This window comes from Varanus komodoensis, unplaced genomic scaffold (genome assembly GCF_004798865.1).
Source record: "Varanus komodoensis strain SLA01 unplaced genomic scaffold, ASM479886v1 scaffold7_1, whole genome shotgun sequence".
Classification (NCBI taxonomy): Eukaryota; Metazoa; Chordata; class Lepidosauria; order Squamata; family Varanidae; genus Varanus; species Varanus komodoensis.
Window position 1 is genome coordinate 11932523 of NW_025336479.1, and position 17856 is coordinate 11950378.

A 17856-nucleotide genomic window follows, 5' to 3' on the forward strand; every position below is an offset into this window, starting at 1 on the left:
TTTCTCTTTCCTGGTGGTAGCAGCAGCAAATAGCAGCTCTAATTGTGCAGCAGTGGTACTCTAGTGTTGGAGTCCTTCGCATGCTGAAACCAGTGAGAGCATCAGGGCAGTGCTCCTGCACAGTTTAATAAAGCTACGCCTGTGCCATGACAAGCCACTTCAAATTATCTCTTCCACCCAACTACTAAAGCAGCCTTTGCCTCAACCTGGGGCCCTCCAAATATTTTGGACTTCAATTTCTACCTACTCCGGATGCCCAGTGGTGAGGAATGTGGGGAGTTGTAGTCCAAAATAACTGGAAGGCACCAGATGGGGAAAGACGGCATTAAAGGGACAGGTCTTGATATTTAAAGACTGACCAGTGGGGCAATTCCGCAATGTTGCTTATTAAACTCTAATTTGGGGAACTTAATTGGCAATTAACATTGCCTGCCTGCTGCCTTCTCCACTTCTGCTGCACTGTCCTTTCTTGGCACTACCTCACCTTACATTAACGATATTTGATTTCCAATCCCTGACTCCCCAACAGTGTACTTATCCTTCCATCATTCTGTATTTGCATTATGCTAAACAAAGTCTTGCTCAGGGATAGCTGCTCAGGGAAACAAAACCAGCGGGGAATCAAGTATTGTTGGGGAAGGGCGTTGAAACAGGGACTGTTTATTCTGCCAGAGCAGCCTGGGGCAACAGTGCCCCTTGGAAAGGGAAAGGACGTGACATTGCCCTTTCACACCCTGCAAAGAGAACCTGGTTTATTATTTGTTTAACACGTGCCCTTCCTGGCTGCAAAGGAGACTTCAGGTTAGATTAGGCTGGGATGCAGCAAGGGCTGGAGGTACTGGTGGTGCGCGTGAACCATGGCTTCTTCTGAAGGGTGGCATTTGTCTGTTGAATGGGCAGCCTGTGTTTCTGGGGAATGCAGCATGCCCTGGTGCTGTGGCTCAGCTGGCAGCAGAGGAGCCTTTGGCTTCGGAGGTCGTGGGTTCAGATCATCCCCCGGGATGCCGGCTGACTCTGGGGTGGGCACAAGCTGACCTTTGTCGGGCAGCCAGCAGAATCTCCTTGTACTGCTGCTACAGTCAGAGGGGAGTAAAGCCCCGCTCTTGGGGGAAGAGGCAGTTCCTCCAGCCCTGGCTCTGCCCCAGTGTGCAAGATGATTCCTCTTTCTTGAAGCTGTGGTATCAAGAGAGGAAATGCAGAGATGCTGTAAAGGGCACATCATTCCGATAGGCCACCAAAGGTTTGGTGGGGTGGGAGATGCTGGGAGCTGGCTTAAATAAACTGTCAGATGATATTACTTCAGCAGTACTGAAGTAAAAAGAGACAGATCCGAAACTGGGCACAGTCATTGCTGACTGAAGTTCAGTCCCCTACAGCCATGATTTAATGCAGAGTAAACTTCAGCGTATCTGACTTCAGCCTAACCTATACTATGGAATTCACTTTTAATTTTTGGTGTTGCTGCCATGGATATCGCCCTTGCTGCTGTTCCCGCTCCTGCCCCTCCCATTTCCTTTCATTAAAAAGAAGAAGCCTTAGGTGAAAGGAAACCTCACTTGTGGATCCCAACCCACAAATGAAAGTCAGTTATATTTACACATTCCAAGAAGAAAGCATTTTTGGGATTTTTCTTGCATTCTAGAGATGGGTGGTTCAGGAGTCGATAATAACCTGGCTTCGGTGATCCATCTTCTTGTAAGCTGCTATTTGGATTACTCTAATGTATTGTACCTGGGGCTGCCTTTGAAGATGATCCAAAAATTCACTTAGTGTGGCAGGCATTATAAACATGTCACACCCTTTCAATTTTTGCCCATTAACTTCCAATCCATTTCCAGGCCTGATTCAAGATTCTAGTTCTGACTTATGAAGGACTTCAAACTTAGGACCATAGTAGCTAAAGAATTCCCATTTCCCAGATGTATCTATCTGCAATCTATGACGGGTTGCATCAAGGGCCAAAGTCCATTTTGGAGAAGTGCTCATGCTATGAGTGCATGGATTGGCTGAAGGAAAATGGGGCAGGGTGAAAAATACAAGCATATTTCAGCTTAAAGCTCTCACTGCTGGTAATGAAGTGCTTTCCTACATGAAGCAATTATTGTGCACTCATAATTTCCTACTCACAGTTGTTCACAGGCGCTTCAGATAATATCATGATGATCCTGCAATGTTGCTTTTCCCCCCTAGGCACTGTCTGGGGTTATTTATTTATTTATTTATTTAGAATTGAGAAAATGGGGTATTATTGTTGAATAAGGGAAACAGTGCTATTTTTCCTTGTGTCTTTAAGCTATTCCGTTGTAGCAGAGCTCCACCTAGAGGTTAGATAGGAGAAAAGCAGGATTGTGTAGAGCTCAGATTTCAATAACACCAAAAGCAGATACAGAGATTCTTGTACAGAAAAGCCCTATGCTTTAGGAGAGGCATTACACGCCTTTAGGATGCAGGGGTGAGGGATGTACACAAACAGAAGCAGTTGGTGGTTGTGGGGAAAGGAGAACATGGGGAACACCAGACAGGCATGTTGGAACGTCAGGACTGGGGTTCTGCACCCCTTTTCTAAGAAGGGCTTCAGGGGAAGCATCTCTCCAAGCCTTGCTTCAGTTGGAAGCCGGAGGGTGGCTACACAAGAGAGGAGTTCAGCCCTGTTCTGTGCAGCTTGAATGGGGAGAAAGGTCTTTCTCAACACCCCCAGCCATGTGTTAATTACCTTCCTTACCCCCGTGCAGGGATGCTTCTCTAATCAGCCACAAGTGTTTTGTGAATGGAAACTGTTAATGGCGTGTTCGTAACTCTCTATACTTTTGCACTTCATTTTCCTCTGACCTCACGGTTTATAATCCCCTCCTCCAAACTGTGGATGTTTGTGTGGGTGTGCCTGTACACACACACACACACACACACACACACACACACACACACACCCTTTATGCATCTGTTGAGGTAGACTGCTGTCCACAAAAGCTTATACCATAATACATGTGAAAGTGTGCTTTTAAATGCTTACAGGATAGTGTGTATGCAACCTTGCAACTAGGAATATCAGTGTCGGAACAGTTAACAAATAACAGAAATGAAAAAGAAGGTAGTTTTGTGTGCTTCGCACAGACCATGCAAGTAAGGCAAAGTTCCATCACAGTGTCAGTCTTGAATATTTGCATATTAGCTTCCAACTACCAATCTGTTAGCCTTTAAGGTGCAATGAGACTGTTTGTTGAAAGACTTTAGGCTTCACGTTACTGTTTTAGCCCTTTGTGATTGCTCTAGTGTTTGTTCTGTTGTATTAATTGATCCGGATAATGTTGGTCATGCTGCTTTTTACTTGTATATCTTAGTGTTTAATTTTGAATACTATATGAATCTATGAAATCTATATTATTCAGTATTATTGCTTTGAAAACATGCTTATTCTGGAGTGACTCGTAAATATAATAAATAATTAGGAGGGGCAGATTAAAGTAGAAGGGGGTGAGAAGCCAGGATTCCCTCATCTATGAAAGGATGAAAAATAGAGAACAAACACGGCAAACACATTATCATTCTGTCAGTAACAAGGCTGTGGTACATGGCTTTGAGTGGCAGCACACAATGCCAGCAGGAATGGTAAGAATATAATCACTGTTTTAATCCCATTGAATCAAAGCCTGGGTGGCTATCCATGTGCAGGGACCTGCTGAGCTAATGGGCTGCCAAGGAAGCCCCAGGCGCCAACCTGGCGCGGGAGGAGAGGGAGGGATGGGAGATGGATGGGCGAAGGGCGACAGAATGCCGGAGGGAGACCGAGTGCGGTGGACTGTGGGGAGATGGAGGTGGGTGGGACGCTGGCCTGCCGTAGCCTTCAGTGACAGTGAACTCATCCTGTTAGCAAGGAATTAGAACCCTCATTAAGGCACCCATTAGACATATTAGTACCGGGCTAAGGCCAAAAATCACTTCTCTCCTGCTGCGCCACATTATTAATCCCTTCACAGCACTGAGCTGGCCTGGAGGGGGCTCTCTTGCTGCTAGGGCATCCCCCCCCCCCCCCCCCTGCCCGGCACTTCCCCCCCCGGCTCCCCCCCTCTGCCCCCTCGCTCTCTCTCTCTCTCTCTCTCTCTCTCTCTCTCTCTCTCTCTCTCTCTCTCTCTCACACACACACACACACACACACACACACACACACACACACACGAAAGGTAGGGACAGACTCCAAAACCTGTGGCTTGCTGCCACTCTCACCTCTACTCTCCACTTATCTTCTGGCAATTTGTTTGCAAGATGCCCCTGGCTTGCTTATGCTCTGAAACCAAACTCTGAGCCTGTTCCGCTAAATAAATAGATATATCCCCAACTAATCTCAGCTCATGGAGACCAGTAACTTAAAAGATCTGGAGAGGAAAAGCTGAGGATGCTTATCAACTTTTCTTCCTTTAAATTCTGATCCCAACACTGGCTTGCAGTAGGGCAACCCCCTCATGCTCTTTCCAGTGTGGGGCTCAAGTATCTACTCACTAGGCGTCTAAACTAAGGGCCTGATGGCATTTCTATTGGCACGCACAGTTCATTGCCCAGGTGGCAAGAGGTAATGATGTCACTCTATTCTGCTTGGGTCAGACTTTACCTGGAGCAGTGTGCCCAGTTCTAGGCAGTTTGAGAAGGAAATGAACGAATCAGACACTGTTCAGAGGGCAGCGACAAAGATGGTGATGAGCCCAAAAACACAAGTCCTTTGAGGGAAGGTTGAAAGGGCTCAGCATGTTTAGGCTGGAGAAGAAACAATAATGGGTCATTATGAAAGCCATCATCAAATATTTGAACAGCTGTCACACAGATGATGGAACAAACTTACTTTTCCATTGCTGCAACAGACAGGAGGGGAAAAAAGATGGTTCAGAAAAGGATTAGGGGGAACTTCCCGTTGGTTCTGAGGTGTTCAACAGCCTGACTTCAAAGGTTCTGGACCACCACCACCACCCCCTTTGTTAGAGGTTTTTAAGCAAACCTCTGGCTTTCTGGGATGCTGTAGCAACTGATCCCATGCATTGGCAGTGGGGTGGAGCAAATGACTTGGAGGCTCCCAACTCTCCAATTGCATGTTTGCAGGAATGAGATCTGGATGGGGAAGGAGGGCACTGCTGTTGCAATACTGCTGAATTTGTGCATCATCGAAAGGGATGGCCAGCCTGTGGGTAGCCTGCAATGATAGTCTTACATAGATTAGACTCATCAAAATCAGGTCTTCTGTCAAACCCCTTTTGAGCAGCCGGTCTCTCTTAAGGGTCTTGCCAGCCAACAGAGCTTTCCGAAAGATCCTAAGCCTCTCAGATAAGCCTTTCTTTGTGTCTGTCAAGTGTGTGTAAGGAAAACATTTCATTTTCCCATTTGTTTTCATTTTTCAAGTCTCTCTCACTTTGTTTTACATTCATCTGAACTGCATTTGTTTATTCATTCACTGTTAATTAATTAATTTGTTCATTTTCCCAGTGGTTTCAGTGGGAGAGGCAGCCAGTGTTCTGCTGCCTAGAACATCTGCGTTTCCCACCCAAATGGCATGGAATTTGCAGACATTCTGCCACCCGCAGGGTATTAGAACTGTCAGATTTCAGACAGATAGGACAAAGGCATCTCATCTTAGAGGCAATTAAAAAGGGCACATCTCTTAAAACCTTCCCATTACTTTCCATGGGACTCCCAGTGGCATTTCTCCTGTCTGTAAAGCCTGTGCTTTTCATCCTATCGGCATGACATTTCTCGATATCCTATTACCCCTCCAAAGGGTCAGACCTGCCAGATTTCAGACGGATAAGACCAAATGCTCCCTGCCTATGGGCTACTTCAAAAGATACGCAGGTAGAGCTAAGCTCCTATGCAAAGGAAGCTCTGTATTGCAGGACTCCTCTGCCAGCAGAGGTCCTCATCCAGTACTGTGTTTCTTTTCAGCTTTCTAGGGCTTCTTTATAGAGAACCCCATCCCCAAAACAGGTTCAGCACCATGGACAGCTCCTATAAAGTTGAGGATAAAGGCTGTGATGGATGAGGGGCCCAGTTGGCACAGCTATCCCATCCTCTCCTGCTGCTATCTAACTCGAATAGAGGTCTCGGTGAGTCAATTTCGCTATGTTCGCTGTCTGCATCTCCCTCGTCTCCTTCCTGTACCCTTTCCCTGACCTGTACCAGCTGTTGCTAGAGCTTTCCACTCTTCCAGTTTTGCTGTTCTTTTTTCCTTCCCTTCCTTCTGTAAGCTATAATGTTCCACCCTGTTTCCTGGATGCAAAACCATGCTTCCAATGCAAAGCAGCTAAAAACAAAGCAACTATTCTGAACAAAAACAAATGAACAAAACTTGTTTAATTTTCATTCATTTCAAATACCCCATTTGCTTTACTGCAAAAATAAATGAATGAAGGCAGGCTTGGGGGTGTCATTTGTTTCCTATTTGTTTCTTTCTTTTAATGAATCCATGTCCCTAGAGAATATTAGCATTGTTTCTTGTTCTGGGAGGGCAAAAAAAACCCAAGGGAAACTCTAGCCTCTTTGTGCATGCCAGCTCACTCACATTGGGCTCAGGCAGAAGCAGTTCTGGCAGCTGGTAACCTGTAGCAGAAAAAGAGAATTAAACCCTGAAGCTTTATGGAAGGAACATGGAAACCTTGCGTGCCTTACACAAATGGTTCCCACAAATGGAAACCAATACAAGAGTTGCTCCCTCTTTGGATCCACTTACAGAATCAGCAATGTCAAAATCTATTTCACGCATGGCTATTGTGAATGGATACTTGTGGCTTTTTTGATCCAGCTGGATTAATGCATCCATTTGCACTACAGGTCAGTTTTAGAAATGACCTTTTGTGGGGTTTGGTTGAGATCTACATGGATCTGAAAGCTGTGAACAACAGTGGGTCAAAGGGGCCCTGGATGCGACCTTACATGAGTCAAGTATATCTTGAATACTGACTCTGCCAAATTTGGACATCCATTGAATACCAAACTTGCCAAATTTAACTGTACTGCTACTCAGAAAGATGTCCACAGAGAAAGTGGGAGGGCAGGGGAACCTCACAATTCTGAACTCTTGCTAGCTGGGAGTTATGGGAGTTGTAGCCCAAAAGATCTGGGAGGCATCAAGTGGGGGACGATAAACCCAGTGACTGGAAATCAACTAACATGTCGTACAGAATACTAATCACAGACAGGAAGAAATGTGAGAAATACAGGGAGTTGTAGATGAGTCTGAAAAAAATTTAAAGGAATAGTTCTGGCTTTGGAGGGCCACAGTGCATAAAGTTAGAGTGGACAGAGTCCCAGATGCTTTCTGGGATTTTGAACTGCCACCTAGTGGGCTCAGAGAGACAGAGCTATAAAAGTAAAGAGGAGCCTCTTTTCCTGCTCTGACAACTTTGATGATGGGTTTTCTCATTTGTTTCCACTAGATCAGGAAATCTGGCCCTCCAGATGTTGCTGGACTGCAACCCCCATGAGCTTCAGACTGTGCTGGGTAGTGCTGACGGGAGCTGCAACCCAACAGCATCTGGCAGGCCACACATTTCCCACCCTAGATATAAGTGTAAGGAAAGCTAATTCTGGGTAAATATTATTTTCCCTCCTTGCCTCCTTACATCCAGGGCTTTAGCTGATTCTATAGCAGGCCACAGCCAATTGACCTCTTTCAGAGAGCCACCCCTTTCAATTTTCTAACCCACTAGTCATGGCTGTTCCAGATCAGCCAGGCCCCAACCTGTAACAGTCAGCACTTGGTGTGCGGTAGGCTTCTGTTTTGCAAAAGGTCCATCTCTTGGCCTCCTAAAACATTTGTCCCAAGAACCAGCCTTGACTGCAACTAGGACACTGCCAGCAGTTACTGAGTAACTGGAAGAAGTAAGACTCTGGCATGGATCTCAAACCATGATCAAGTTCCAGGAGAGATGAAGAGGAACATAAGAAAAGCCATGGTGGATCAGACGAGAGGCCTAACTAGGCCAGTTTTCTGTTGCTATCCCACCATGGCCGACTATTCAAGGGAAACCCACAAGCAACTCACAAGGGCAACCAGATCTTCCCACTCAAGGTCCCCAACAACTGGGATTGAGAGACATACTACAACTGATATTAGAGGCAACACATAGCCATGAGGACTAGCAGCACCGATTTCTTCTCCTCTAGAAATTTGTCCAGTCCCCTCTTAAAACCATTCATTGTTCATAGCCATTACTACATCTTTTTATCTGCTCTGAATTTCACATCATTTAGTGACATTGGGTGACCCCAATTTCCAGTATTATGAGAGAGGGTAAAAGAATTCCACCCACTCACTGGCTTCACACCATGCACAAATTTATATATTTATTATTTATTAAATACATTTATCCTACCCAGTAGCCTGGAGGCTCACTGGGTAGTTAACAAAATCAAATACAGAGAGCAAACGTAATACAACAAAACAGTAAAACCAATAAAATCACTAAACAACCGATAACAAACCAGACCACTGTTGCCATTAAAAACACCAGCACAATGAAACCATCCAACGAGGCCACTAGCATGTCCCCCTTACTTGCTGTTTTCTAAGCTAAAGAGCGTTGGACATGGTTAGTTTTCCTCATGTGGGAGTTGCTTCAGCCTCTTGATCATTTCAGCACCCCTTTCTTCACCTTTCTATCCTTTTTAAGGTGCACTGAGCAGAACTGCACAGATTACTCCTACTCTGTCTGTGGTTGCATCATAGATTTCTGCAAAGGCATTATAATGATATTGGCAGTTTTATTTTCATTCCTTTTCCTAATGATCCCTTAGATGGAATTCAGCTTTTGCACAGCAGCTGTGCACTAGGCTGACATTTTCCTTGAGCTTTCCAAGATCCCTTTCCTGGCCAGTTACCATCAGCTAAGACCCAATCAGTGAATACATGTGAAGTGGAGATCATTTGCCCCAGTGTACTTCACTTTACACTGGTTTACACTGAGCCGCATTTCCTCTGTTGCTGCCTGTTCCACCAAGTTGGGGGATTCCTTTTGGAGCTCCTTGGAATAATACTTGTTTTAACCACCCCAAATGATTTGGCTTTGTCAGCAAACCTAGCCTCATCACTGCTCACCCCTAATTCCTGGTTTCTTTTTGCCTGCTTTCCAGTCCCCTGGTACTACAGAAGCCTCTTAGGGACACACTACATGTCTGTGTCAAAATATCTGCATTTCACATTTCAGGGATTCTGGCACCCCGTCGCCTGGCACAAGGTCTTCTAGAGCCTGAGGCGAGATGGCCAGATGCTGCCATGCTGTAACCCCCTTCCTGCAACCACGTCAAGCCCCTCACCCACTCCCCTTTAAAATGCTGCATGTCCATCCCTTTATTGCATTGCCAGGCATGGTAGGAATGGCCCAGGAGGTCTGCAGAGGGGAACCCCTGGGCACCCCTCGCATAAAGCTGGCACAGTTCCTTGGAGCACCTGCCAAAGCAGCAGTGGCAGGTCCGTCTGGCCAGGGCAGGCGGTGGGTGCTGCATAATGTGCTGCTGCTCCTTCTGAGCCTGGGGCTTCAGACTCCTTGTGGGAGGGCTGCCACCTGGGCCAGTAACCTGTTTGCTTGCAATTGTCGAACAGCTCTTGAAATCCTTATCTTGCCACTACTCAGCTCCTAGACTGTGTAGTATCAGGCCAGACACAGGTAAATGTCCTTCTTCAGCCATGAAGACAGATGCAAAGAAATTATTTACTCCCTGCATTCTCTTCATGCTCCTTGAGTGTTCCTTTAAGTCCCGTGTTATCCAGTGTTCCAATGGCCTCCCTACACAGTTTCACACTTCTTATGTATTTAAAGATGTTGTTATTCTGGGTCTTAATGCTTTAAGCAAGATGCGTCCCTTATTACCTGCTTCAATTTATATTCTGCAAGTTTGCTTTCCTTTTCATTCTCCTTCTTTGGGCAAAGGTTCCATCTTCTGAAGGAAGTCCTCTTTTCTCTAATAGCTTCCTGAACACTGCTCATGAAACATGCTGACAACTGCTTGGACTTTGTGGTACCTTTACTGACTTATACATACTAGCAGAACATCTGTTATTGTGTTTAGAGTTAACAGAGATTTGACTTGATTGCCTTTCCTTTTTAACTTTCTTTTTACTAGTCCCCTCCTTTAAGAGAGGCTTTCTCTCTTGAAAAAAAAAGTGACTATGTTGGATGTCCTTGGTAATTTTCCAGTTAAACATAAATTAAATTTGATAGCACTGTGCTCATGCTTCCTACTGGGAGTGGGCCAGCACTAACACGTTCCGGAGGGTCTCATCCACCAACGTTTGTGCTTCTCTCAGCTTCTTGGGGTCAGCTGTCTTGGTCTCTGGGAAACTGGCTTGTTCTCCGGAAGCTCACTGCACTGAACACACAATCCTGACTTCTGCCTAGCAGGCCGATGATTGTACATGTGACATGCTGCAATATGCCTGAATATGCCACTTCTGCCTGCCGTCTACATTGATAGTGGCTTCTTCACTGAGACTGGTAAGGCACATACCATCAAAAGCATGTAAAGATCGATTGCCCAGGCCTCTTTGCTTGGTTGCTAAACTCACCTGCCTGCTTAATTTTTAATTACACAGATGCTTTGTCACTGTATCTGAGATGCATCATTCCCTCATTAGCCTGACCTACCTCTTGGACTCCCCTCGAAATCTCCAGTGTAAAATCCTTGGTTGTTCACACTGTCCAGCTGCTGGCCCCAGCCACAACCAGCTTCACCCACAACTGTCTCAGGAAGCCGAGCTCCCTCCCACCAGAACATTGTTCTAGAGAGGACACAGCAGCGGTTAAGGAAAAGAAACTGAAACCATCGAGCACACAAAAAACAAAATACAGCCCAAATAGTCCCTAACACGGTAGCAGCCTCAATCAAAAAGCCATTCACTCACTCCCACTTGTCCTCTTTCACGACTCCTACTCCTGTGTGCTTTCGGGGGGAGTCAAATGATTCCATCCAGAACAGCAGAAATCCAGGAGGGAGATCGGCTGGCAGCAGCTCTGCGTGATGGCACAGCTCCCTTTCCTCATCACTGGACTCCGTGCCCCTCACAGAAGTGTGCGGGGGTGGCTTGTGGCTTTGCACAGGTGGGGCCACATCATTCTCGACGGGCCCTTCCTGTTCTTAAAGAAAGGGAGAGTAAGAGCATAAAAGAGAGTGTCAGCATGTAAATACCCCCTCTACTTTGCACAAATGGACCTCACGTGCAATCCGGATTGTTGCTGGAACAGAAGAATATGGGTCCAAAGGAGCCTCTGTGTGGCTCGTGTAGATCTCCCCTCATTCAGCCTTCTGGTTTGCAGGCATAATCTCAGAGAGCATTTGCCAGTTTCCCTCTCTGTACAGTGGGTTGCTGCTGTGGATCACTGTGACTCCTTGTCTTTGCCTACCATTTTTACCCAGTAGACCAGTCCCAATGAGCACTGCACACCTGGGCTCCATGGCTCCTTTCAGGCCCTCCGCCCCCATCACACACACACACACACACACACACACACGTGAATGTAGTTTATGTTGTCCCTCTTCCCAGTGTCTCCTTTGCGAGCCCCTCTTCCTTATGCTCAGCAGCTGACTGGCCAAAGCTGCTGAGCATCAAGCATATGCGGCCTTTGTGCATGTTGGAGCGAGCCCTTGAAAGAGGCCACGTGCTGACACTGCAAACACACGACTCTGACGGGGCGCAGTGATCTCATGTGGTGTGCCTGGGCAACACGTGCCAAGGACATAGAAGGAGGGGCCATCTGCCACAAGCAGCTCGACTGGCACAAGTATGGGTGTGGGCAAGGAAAGATGGGCATGCAGACCCGGCTTCCTTCTGCCGGGTGAGCAAGGCAGCTTCCCCATCCCCCCCAGGAGAGTGTCATGCCTCAAGGGGACAGGTGGCTCTTGTGGGGAAATTTGCCAAGGATCATCCTTCCCTTCCTCCACCATGCACGGCAGAGCTGACTCGGCCGGCCAGGGCAGCGCATTCCAGTCCCAGTGACCTCACATCATTCTTCCAGGCCGCTGCCATGGAACGTAGGGATGCGCTCACCCTGGCCTGAGAACTTAGGAGAGAACGGGACTTTGCCAAGTATAGAGATGCACAAATGGTTAAATATTCTGCTTTTAAGGTAAACTCCCATGCATGTTTAGACAGAAAAACATCCTGTGCCGGCTGAGGAATGCTGAGGGTTGTAGGACTTTTCCTGGCTGGTGAAATGCCTAGGATGTCAGCCTTAGCTATCCAACTAACTCATTGTGTCCATTAGATCCAATTTCAAAATTATTCAGAGAAACTGTCTTTTATTGATCATCCTGGCAAATATCTTGGATGGCAAACAAGCAATCACCCTTTAAACATCGGTATAAAAATATGGTTACAATATTCAATTTGGAAAATGCTTTTTTATTTTGTTTTCTGTAGATGTAATAAGTCATTGGGAGAGACTACTTTTTCTGGCAATACAGACTAGTGTCTTTGATTACAGAAAGTATTGTTAGTTGGTTTTTCATCTGTTACACTTCAACTAAACATGTATGAATATAACAGAAATAAATGAATGGGTTAAAGCAAATGGATGCAATAACATATGTAAAAAAATTAATAGTTAAGGAGACAAATTTAAAAAGGGAGTGAGAATTTATTGGCAAGACACCTGCTGTCAGAGAGTGAATCTGGAGGCCTCGTTGGAGGAGCCAACTCAACCTGAAAGGGGGCGTCCCTTTGATATATTTTCCCTTTGGAACCCAGCAGCAGCAAGAATTTCTGTGCTGCATCCCTCTTGCCTACTTTACCTTAGTTCCTTTCTGGATATTTACCCTTCCTGCTCCCAGGATTTCACTTATTCCAGAGTCAGTAAGCATCTGTAACCACATTCACTTGAGAAAACCTCAAGTGTGCTTTTTAAAGTTCTGTTTCCACTGAAAGGGTGAGGGGGAAAGAGAGGCAGAGGGAGGGAAAGGGTCAGGCTTCCTACATACATACAACGTTGCAGTAGTGTGCCAAAATGAACTCACGACATTCCCATACATTCCCATCGTACTTAAGATCTTCTTGCCTGGACTTGGATCAGCACAGTCATCTTTTTCTGGTCTACACACAGAGAAATCAAGACCAGAATGGCCTCCTGCAAGCTGGCACCATCCACATGTTTGGGACTGCAGCCCAGGTCACCCTGACCATTGGACATGTTGGCTGTTGCTGATGGGAGCTGTAGTCCAATATTATCTAGAGGGTGCCAATTTGGGGAAGTCTAGAGTAGGGTCACACACACATTGCCCAGGGTAGCTACAGTCAGCTGAAGCGGGCTTGCAGCTGTGGCACAGGGGCTCTGAAGGGGCACTTTATCCTTCTCTGCAATCTGGGACGTACTTTGTGTGAAGTGTAGTTTGTTGGAAATCTAAAACCGCTCCAAAGTGACCAAGAGAGTGTCTCTGCACAGAAAAAGGAATTATGGCACTCACTTCATTCCATTTAACAGCCCTGAGTTTCAAGCAACATGAAAAATCCATGATTCAGCAGTTTTGGTATTATTTTAGATCAGGGAAATGTAGGTTGCTTGGGAGAGAAGTGCTAACAACAGCTATCCTTGGCCAATAGATGGCATGATGGCAGACAAGGGCATTGTTCCATCCCAATATCTCTGCAGTGAAAAGGCCAACATGCATCGTATGGATAATGCAAAGAGGAACCTGTTAAATTAAGTACTGCCACAAGTGCCAACAAGGACTATCTTCTGGCTACATCTCCTAAGTGAGGGCTGGCAAAGCATTATGCCTGAATCACATTAAAGAAAAAAATCTAGTGTTTCCCTTGGAACATTCTGTTTGAAGTACTCCAATGTATTGTAAATGGGACAGCCTTTGAAAATGGTCCAGAAATCTCAGCAGCTAGTTAACTGAGTCCAGAAGATTTGAACATAATCTGCCATTGCTTTCTGATCTGCACTGGTTTCTTCTCCATTTCCATGCACAGTTCAAAGTCCTGGCCTCAATCTTGAAAGCCCATATTTACGTGCCCAGGCATTAAGACCATTGTCTGAGCATCTCTTCCAGGTGTGCCCACCAAATGAGATGAAGTGGGTGGCAGCCTTAGAGACTTGCTTGGCGCCCACGTTATGGTCTTTCTGACACCGGCTGAAGGTGTTTTTATAAAATCTCCCAGACATTTGATGCACTTTTAAAAGTTCTTTTAGTGCTGTGTTGTGCTATTCATTTGGTTTTATGAGGCTGTAGTGGCTTCAGAGGTCCTTCTCTGAATAACCCCTCCAAGCTGTGATGGGTGACTATTGGGAAAACAGATTTTTGGCAGTGGGTCCCTAGTTACAGCATTTTCTCCCCACAGATAGCACCCACCTACTCTTTATGGCACCAGACCATTATGTCCTTTTAATTTTCTCAGATCTGTGCTGTTTTAATGTACTGAATTTTAGTACCTTTGGGTGCAATCCAATGGGGACACCCATAAGCCACCAAACTTGGAAGATCACAGGCATGCTAGGCAGGGGAGTGCAGAGATGAGCTTCACTTCCACACTCCTTCTCCCCTACAATCCAACTAGATTTCAGAGCTCTGCCTGCAGCTCTCCAGACAGGGATGGAAGGAGGCTGGAGCATCCCCAGGATACATCCTATTTTTATGCATGCAGTCTCCCCACATCTCCAGAATGCTGACTTCACCCATTCTTCAAGCTCACTGTTACGACCTTGGAGATACAATTGTGCCACTGTAAGGGGAATCCAAGCACTGATCCCCAGCTTGGAGGTTGGCATGATTTTCCAGCCTTGGATCTGGGAATCCCAGTGATCTTATGGCCATCAAGATACTCTTGATTGCTCTGTTAGTTACACTGTGTATCTTACATAGTTTTACTTGCTGCTGTGGACATTTTAATGGAGCTTTTCATTACTTAATTAATGGTTTGTTATGCTTCTATTCCACAACCAAGGTGTAGGATCCTGCCTGAGTGACTTTAGTGATCTTAATCTTCTTCCTTTAGAAGAAAACACAGTATATACTAGTTCTTATATTGCAACAACCCACAGTTAACAAACCATGGATTGTTGAACAGAAAACAGCAACCAGCCACTCACTTCTGCCACAGCTGGGTGAAACTTAATAACCTAGGAGCACTCTTTGGGTTTTTTATCATGACATCTGAACCAGACACAAACAGCATTGGAATCCAAGTTTCAGCACTCCTGATCCTTAATTCAACAGCCTGCCATCTGTTAATCATGAAATTCTGAGACATGCCTGTGCCAGACAGAGAACAAAGGTGGGCACCCACTCCGAAATAACTCCTGGAGATGTGATGCTATGCTGTTAGTCAGTCGGTTCATTGTTGCACCTTTGCCCTTTTTGTCTGCTGGCCGTCTTTCCGCATGGGTTTCACAACTAGCCTGCTGGGAGGGATGGTTCTGGGTTTTTTTGCAGGGGCAGGAACGGCAAGGTTTCCAATATTTACAAGAAGCACCAAAGTAGAAAGATCAAACTCTTTTCTCACCTCTTTGTTCCCCAAACTTTGTCCCATTTCTTCTTTCTAAAACTTGGGGACTCACACAGCCAACCTAATAAAAGAGGCAACAATGCATATTGACACTGATTTAAACATAAACACTTGGGAAGAAAACTTGAAAGAAAAAAGGAAGAAACACCCATTTGTCTGAGTTTGCAGAGAGCCCTGAGAGGAAAGAGAATGTATGAGTAGCTGAACAAACAGATGGAAAGAGATCTGATTGTTAAACTTTTTTTAACTTAAGTTGAACAACTAATTAAATTTGGTCTTTGGGAGCCTGCTTTCATTCCTTGCTTGGGTTCAGAAATTATCTTGTTCAGTCAAATTGTGTGCGTGTGCAGTTATTTCTCTGCAGTCATAGTACTTCCCCACTTATTTCTACTGTCACACTACCCAGGATATAACAATGGAAGTGTGATAACAGTACAAAAACTACACTGTACAAAGTAATCAACGGAGGGGTGCTTCAGTGCCACAGAACAGCCTGCTGGCTCTATTTTCTTAATTCATAATTGCAGCACACTAGTCAATTGAGTAGGGAAATTGACTACACGGGATCGGCAGTCTAGTCAATTTCTCTCCCAAGGGCAGGGTTCCACTAAAGAAGGCACAGACAGCAACTCGGAGACATCTGCCAGTGTAGGGCTGCCAACCAGAACAAACCAAACAGCCACACGCCTTGTCTGCAGCAGGGTGTGGGGGAGGCGGTGTCCTCGAGGACACTTGCCAGGATTTTGTGTGAAAGCCAGAATTGCATGGAGGAAAAGCTCTGCAGGACACGTGTGGCCTGCAACAGCAGCTGCCCACTGACATTCCCCAGCAACTCTCTGATACTGGAGACAGGATACAGGCAGCAGGACTACTAGCTGCTGATAGTCTTTTCCTCCATGAATTTGTCCAATCTCACTTTGGACTGGGCAGATTTTCTTGCCCTGCCCAGAGATGGCTGGGATGCCGGGGCCTTCTGCAGGCAGGGCAGCCACTGTGCCGCTGAGCGAGAGCCCCTCTCTTGCTACAGCGAGGCTCAAAAGCCTTGACCTGGTTTACCCTCTCACCATAAAGGGGAATAAACACTTTTCGGGATAAGCACCCAACCATTCATATAAAAAAAAACAACCAACCAACCACACCCTGTAAAAGCCCCTAGTGCATAACTTCTCACCTTTCCGTGCACAATAACAAGATGTACCCGCAACCGTCAAACTGTGTACCCACCCGCTGAAGCAGCCCAGATCTTCCTTTCAGAGGCTGCAGCCAGTGCCAGCTTTTCCAAAACTAGACATGGTAGCAGTAACCCGCCCCCCCAAAAAAAACCCCAATTTGACCAAAGATGACAGGACATGAAAGACTACTATTGTGGGCAATGACACCTTTCCGGCCCTGCCTCCGGTGTTCTGAAAACCATTCTCGTACGCACTGGCCGAGTCCCCTTGGACCTCGTTCTCCTCACCAAGCGCTGCCCAAAGCCTGGCAAGCTGCCCCCGAGGTCCCTGGAGCCCATTTGAAAGAGACCAAGGCAGGCTCCAGCCTGAGTGGGAGGCGGCAGGCCCAGCATTGCATGCCCCGTGCTGGTTGGTGGCCTCCAGCTGCCATTATGCCTTGCAGGTCAGAGCAGCAACAGGGTGAGGGCCGCACGTTCCTTGGGATGTGGGCCGCATGTGCTGGTGCCAAAGCAGAGACTTCTGAATCCGCATGGAGGAAGAAGCCGATCTGCTAGTCAATTGCCTGGGGGGTGGGGAGAAGAAAGGAAGGGGTAGGTGGCTGGCTGTTTTCTGCGAAGCCAGAGATGGGCAAAAGCTTGTGGGGAGCCATAAGCTTGTGGCAACAGCTTCCATTCCCTTTGTGCTTTGTTGCTTAGCAGCCTTGGCAGGCTTCGCCTTTTTCAAGGCTGCTTGTGAATTACGGCGTTAAAGATAGAAAAGAAGCAGAGGGGAGAAAAGAACCGCATACAGATTTGAATGTGGACCTGGAAGGAGATATGATGACCCCGTTCCTACGCTGCCTCTGGATCGCATCCTATATCCAACCTGTTCAGCGATGCAGGATGAGCGGATCAGTGCGTGTCTGGCTCAGTGGGTGCCCCAGTGCCTTCTGGAGCGACAGAAGCTGGGCAGCATGGCTGTTCTCTTACTCCTTTCATATTCTGCAATTCTCTGATAACACCTCTCCCTCTCTCTCCCTCTCTCTCTCTGCAGACAGGATAATGCTGCGGCATCAGCAGTAGGAAAGATCTGGTCTGGAAGCTGGTCAACATTCAAATCTGCATTTTTATCTGTGTAGTCAATCATGCAGGTCTCAATCACTATCAGGTGCATCACCTGGATCTGGTTCCACGAATGATCTCCCCTGTGCCCCTTTTTATTCACAGAAGC